Raw genomic sequence first — 6,000 nt, forward strand, 5'->3', positions numbered from 1 at the left:
CAAGTGGTTGAGGAAAACTCAAGGAAAATGATGATTGCAGAAAAGCAGTTATAATGACTCGAGATCATGGAAGATGCTTAAGTAGAAGTACTGACTTTCTAACAAATGTGACTGCTAATGGCATAAGAGGAGGACGTAAGCCATAGAGAGATAATAGTTTTTGATCTGAAAGCCATATAGCTCTAACTGGTTAGTCCCAGAATCTCCAGAAACACGAGGTAACATTTACATGTATACACATAATGGCATTTCCTTGAGATGTTACAGTTCTTGTTATTGTGTGATATTTTAATATAATCAGATAGAATAACTAAAGCTATGGAGATATAACACTGACTGGCATTATGCTCTGTTTATAAATGCTAAGACATACACGGTTCCGAATCTATTCAAACAAACACACATTATTATAAGCTTTGTTTGGCTAATGAAAATTAATTTTGTTTACTATAATCCATATGTTGGTATGCATTACTATTATTTAGCAGTATTCATCCTACCTGAAATAATATATAAATCATCACCCAATATCACATTCAATGCATACACTTCTGTGCATGAAGCAGTCTTTACTTCTGTATTGTCTTAAGCTGGTTCATATTTACTGCTTATAAGAAGCAAACAGAAGTTGTCCTGTCATGTCCTCATAGAGATATGAAGCAATTTTACAATTTCCCAAAGATCTTTGTTCTGTGCCTCAGACCCAAAATAGCTGACAGCTTAAAGACAGAACAGCACAAAATATACATTCCTGGCATCAACATCTTGCCAAGTAGTTTTGTACAACAATACCCATTAGAAATTGACAGCATTTTCCAACTGTTGTAGCTTAAACAGAATAAGAAAGCACTCTGGAAATCAGTCTGGTGGTTCCTCAGAAAATTGGACATAGTACTACCTGAAGACCCAGTTATTCCACTTCTGGGCATATACCCCAGAGAAGCTCCAACATACAGCAAAGAAACATGCACCACAATGTTCATAGCAGCCCTATGTATAATAGCAAGAAGCTGGAAAGAACCCAGATGTCCTTCAGTAGATGAATGGATACAAAAATTTGGTATATTTACACAATGGAGTACTACTCAACTATCAGAAACAATGACTTTATGAAATTCTTAAGAAAATGGATGTATCTAGAGAATATCCTGAGTGAGATAACCCAGTCACAAAAAAACAGACATAATATGCAGTCACTGATAATTCAATACTAACCCCAGAAAGCTCTAAAAACCCCAGAAACAACTCACAGACTATATGAAGTTCAAGAAAAAACAACCTCCCCCAAAAAGAAAATGAAAAACCATTATGCTTAACTTTTACACACCAAGAAAACTTTGACTATTTCCAGGATCTTGTTTTACATGTACTTTATGCTCACTGTAACTAGTAAGATTTTAATGCATACTATCAAACCTTTAAAAAAATCAAGTATTGACAAAAATGTATGCATATACTTTTATGCAAAAATGTTTAAGATCTGTACATTTATCTTTGTTTTTTAAAATAAAGTTGTTCAATTGATTTAAATAAAAAACCTTAAAATAAGAGTCATGACCATTTGCTCAACAATTTAATCATTGTGAAAGGAAATGGACTTGAAATACCATTAAAGCAAATGACACCTTTAAACCAAGTGCTACCACATTTTCATATTTAAAATGTCCACTGCTGACAGTGAAGGTATTTTAAATAACTTAAAAACATGGAATCAGAGTTTTCAAAAAGAAAGCAAGTTCTTTGTGTATCTTGGACTGTATTTGGAAGAAAGTAAAATTCAAAGGATTTCATCTATAATTGTCTAAGTGATATTGGGATGTATAGTAGATTGAGATATATGAGACAGTTTTAATTTTTTGGAGACAAATGTTCACCTAGAAGGACCTTCTGAATCAGTATCATTTTGAAGACCTTTCTTATTATAATATATGCCATGAGTCTATGACTCCATTGTGAATTATTAAAAATCTGTAATCTTTATAAGAAAGATCTATGTATAAAATGACTTTTAAAATTCTTAAATGATATGGGTAAAATACTTGCTCTAATGATCTATGTGTCTGATATTTTAGGAATATTTATCAAGATCAGAAATTATTTAAAAAGTAGGCACAAACATTTCATTGTAGCTTAAATGTGCTCTAAAACGTTTTAAATCTCATTGTGGAATCTATATTTGCCTATATGGGTAATCAGATGGTCACTAAAATAAATACTTCTCTATGTTGAATGCATACAAGTGTTTTGATAATCTTAATAAATGCTAACTGGACTTCCTCATACAGCATTCTAAAGCCCTAGGTGTCTTCTTTGTTTATTTAAATATATTTGTGAGAACAAGGATAATTATTGACAAAAATCTTCTCTGTATATCTTCCTTTGGCTGACAGGCCAAGTGTGGATTCATTTATATCTTTGAAGGTTTTAGTTGTGAGTTTAATTTCTACTTCATGTTGTAATAATTAATGTAATCAATTATTATACCTCTATCTGACAATATCAATACATAATATTATTACAGTTTAACCTCATCATCACATAATATTTTCTTGTATTATTTTTAAAAGGTATGGTTGATGTTTCTTATTTTGTGCCTTTTTTGAGAACGTGAACAAACCAGGTAGCTTAAAATTTCGCTGTCACTGAGTGAATTAAAAACATGTTTTGCCATTTCCATCTAGAAATTTCCCCTTTCTTTATTTTTACTAAATGTGGCAATTGGACTGTGGTGGTATCTAAACAAATAAATACATATAAGTATGTTAACTAAGCTGTTTGATATAATATTTATGCTATATAAATTTATGACAGTTCAAGCAAAAATTATTTCTTTCTGACTAGCAACTGTAATCACAATATTTCAACATTAATCCACAGAGTTTGCTTTGGTGTTTCATCAGCCTTTCATTCTCAACAGTAAATCTGAATTAGAGCCACAGCTTGATATAAGAATGAATGCATATAACCTTTCAAAATTAACATAAAATATTTTATCCATACTTACATAAAGTTCAGCTAGCTTCCTTTTGTATTATATTCTGCCACTGTACATTCATTTAATCCTGATATCAAAAAGTCCTGCTGTTTGCCTTTCTCCAACACAATGGAGGACTAACAATAGAAATGTTCAATGATGAAACCATGGTTACGTTTGAAGAAGTTCTTTACGCATTAGTGTCAGGGATTCTATTAATGTGTGTGTGTGTGTGTGTGTGTGTGTGTGTGTGTGTGTGTGTGTCCTTCACTGGAGACCCAGTATAGTACTTTAAAGTAATTCTATTTTTAATGAAAAGTAAAATAGATGGTTTCAGAAATGCAACTACTTTTATTAAACAATATTGAAAAGTCCTAAACAAGATACAACAAAAGCAAAATTTGCTCTTCAGTTTAACATATGTACCATGGAATCCTTGTTTTAGGCACTATTTTTCCACTCTAGTAATATGCACAGACGGGCATTGCAGATTCTGGCATCAGTCTGATTATGACATGTTTTGAAGCTCTTCCCCCAAGAGATCCCATATATTCACCATCGCTATCAACACATCTTCCTGCCCATACACAGCATCACTCTGTCAGAAGGGCAAGTTTTAAACATTTCTATGCTAGTGTTGTTCTGCTTTGCAGAACTGGAATTTCTCCCTCATTCCATTCACACAGCTGGTACACACATCATCTGTGGAGTATTTTCAGTTTCTACACTAGGAGTAGAACTTGATCTTTGGCACTGGTTATCTTATTAGCAAGGAGTTGAGAAACCCTAAGACTCCCAAATGTCCTATGGCCAGAAAGGAGCATTGCTGTGATCCATTAACTCTGAGATAAACTCTACTTTTTTAATTCATCAGCTCTCTATCTATACCTTCACCTTCATAAACACCTTTCATTTTGCATCTTCAATTTAGGATAAGTATTCTCTTCCATACAAATTAACTACCCTTTATCCATTAAACCCTCAATCACCACAGTATAACAAATACAAACCTCAATATATGAATTACTAATTTTGAAGTACTTGACTACTGAGGACCCAAAGATTCCCAAACATTACAACTTTCTTTGCCATTGCTCATGGTGACCTTCCATAAGTTGATGGTAAGGTCCTATTGCTGAAGACACTATGTGCTTGAGTCATAGAACATGGTGAAATCAAGGTGGTACAAACCTGCATTTTCAACACTAAGTTCTAGCTTTTATAATACTGGCATGTACAATACAAAGTATTAAAGGACAAAAATATAATCATAATTTGTACCTAACTGTTGACAGAGAGGAGCAAAGGTCACTTGTCTGGGAAGATATGCTTGATGAGGCAAAAGTGCCATAAACATCATAAGAATTAACAACCAACAGATGCTTAGATTTACTCCTTGGCTCCATATCTAGTACCTATACAGACAATGGGCTCTAGAAGAGAACCTACTATTATGCTGTTAAATGAATCTAGTACTATACTGACTCCTAATGGCAGTCATTTCCTAGGTCAATGCATCTGTCAACCTGAATCCTAGAAGCTTCTATTTCACTACAAATAGGGATTAACACAGTGACCATGGCCAAAGTGCAGATAGTGAGAGAATGCAGAATGTTTAACCCTGAAGTGAACTTCTGTTAGAAAGTCTTAAGGCATATTTTGGAAGAGGGAGACAGGAAATCTTTTAGAGTGTGGGGTTTTAGGTATTTGTGAGGACATGTTATCTGGACACAGTTGAACTGCTTTAAACATAAACTCAAAAATTGTAACACCATGCCCCAAACCTGTGCAAGATCAGGGCAAACCAAATCCCTTCACAGAGAGAGCAGTTGGTAATATTATCTTATCTTGAAGCATACTGGCATTTCTTAAGACTGGGTAAGAGTGAGACAGTTTTCTTGAAATATGTAGCCTCTGAGAAGTCAGCCACTCTACTGAGAGATGATGCCTTCAAGAACATTTTGCCAGCCCTTACTGGTCTTTAAGGATTAAAAGCAAATAAATAGATGATAGATAGATAGATAGATAGATAGATAGATAGATAGATAGATAGATAGATAGATAGATAGACAGACAGACAGACAGACAGACAGACAGACAGATAGATAGCAGTAAAAGTTGGGTGACTAGGGGATGGGGAATGGATCCAGGAAGATTTGAGGAGGAAGAGATGAAACTCTTATCAAGGCAATAAAAATGTAAAAAAAATTTCATGTGATAGTTTTATATGATGAGTGTTGTTTTTAAAAGAAATACTGAGATTATAAAAAAGTCAAAAAAGGCATATCAGTAAGAAGGAAGTATTAGCAGGAGAAGGTGAAGAAACAGGGCTGAGATAAGCTAATGGGTAGTTGTTCAAATGACAAACACTCATTATATGCATACATCAAACTTAGCAAATGAAATCATTCACTGGGAAAGGACCAACATGCATTGAATAAGTAGGAACTGTAACAATGACACTGTTGTTATGGTTCTTGAAGAAATAGGATGGCTATATCTCTGAAATTTCTTTTCTGAATGCAAAGTTAAATTTAACTCAGTTTTGCTTGTTGTGGTGGTGGTAAAAGACAAGGCTGCATTTTTAATGGTTCATGGTGAGACAGTCACGTTCTTACAAGACAACAGTTTACAGTTTTAGATTACCACTAGACTCACTATATCACAGATCTTACTAATTTTAAAAAAAGAAACCTTATTTTTTACAGCTAGTCAAAAAACTTTTTATCAGAGACAGCATATATGCAGATGTTAATTTCTTTCCAGTTATGGTAAAAACAGTCAAGTCATTGGTATGACAAATAAAGACAATAAACCCTATTAATAAATTGAACTCGTATGCAAATGTGAAAATAAAGATAGGGTTGAGCCAAAAGTTCTTTTATTGGAAAATATTTCCTACATGATATATTAATCGCATTTCCCCTCTCCCAATTCCCCCAGATCAACCCACCTTCATAGCAACTCAAATGTATGATTTTTCTCTCTTAAAAAAAGGACAAAACATATAACAGTAAAACAAGAAC

The sequence above is a fragment of the Micromys minutus genome (genome assembly GCF_963924665.1).
Source record: "Micromys minutus genome assembly, chromosome: 22".
NCBI lineage: Eukaryota > Metazoa > Chordata > Mammalia > Rodentia > Muridae > Micromys > Micromys minutus.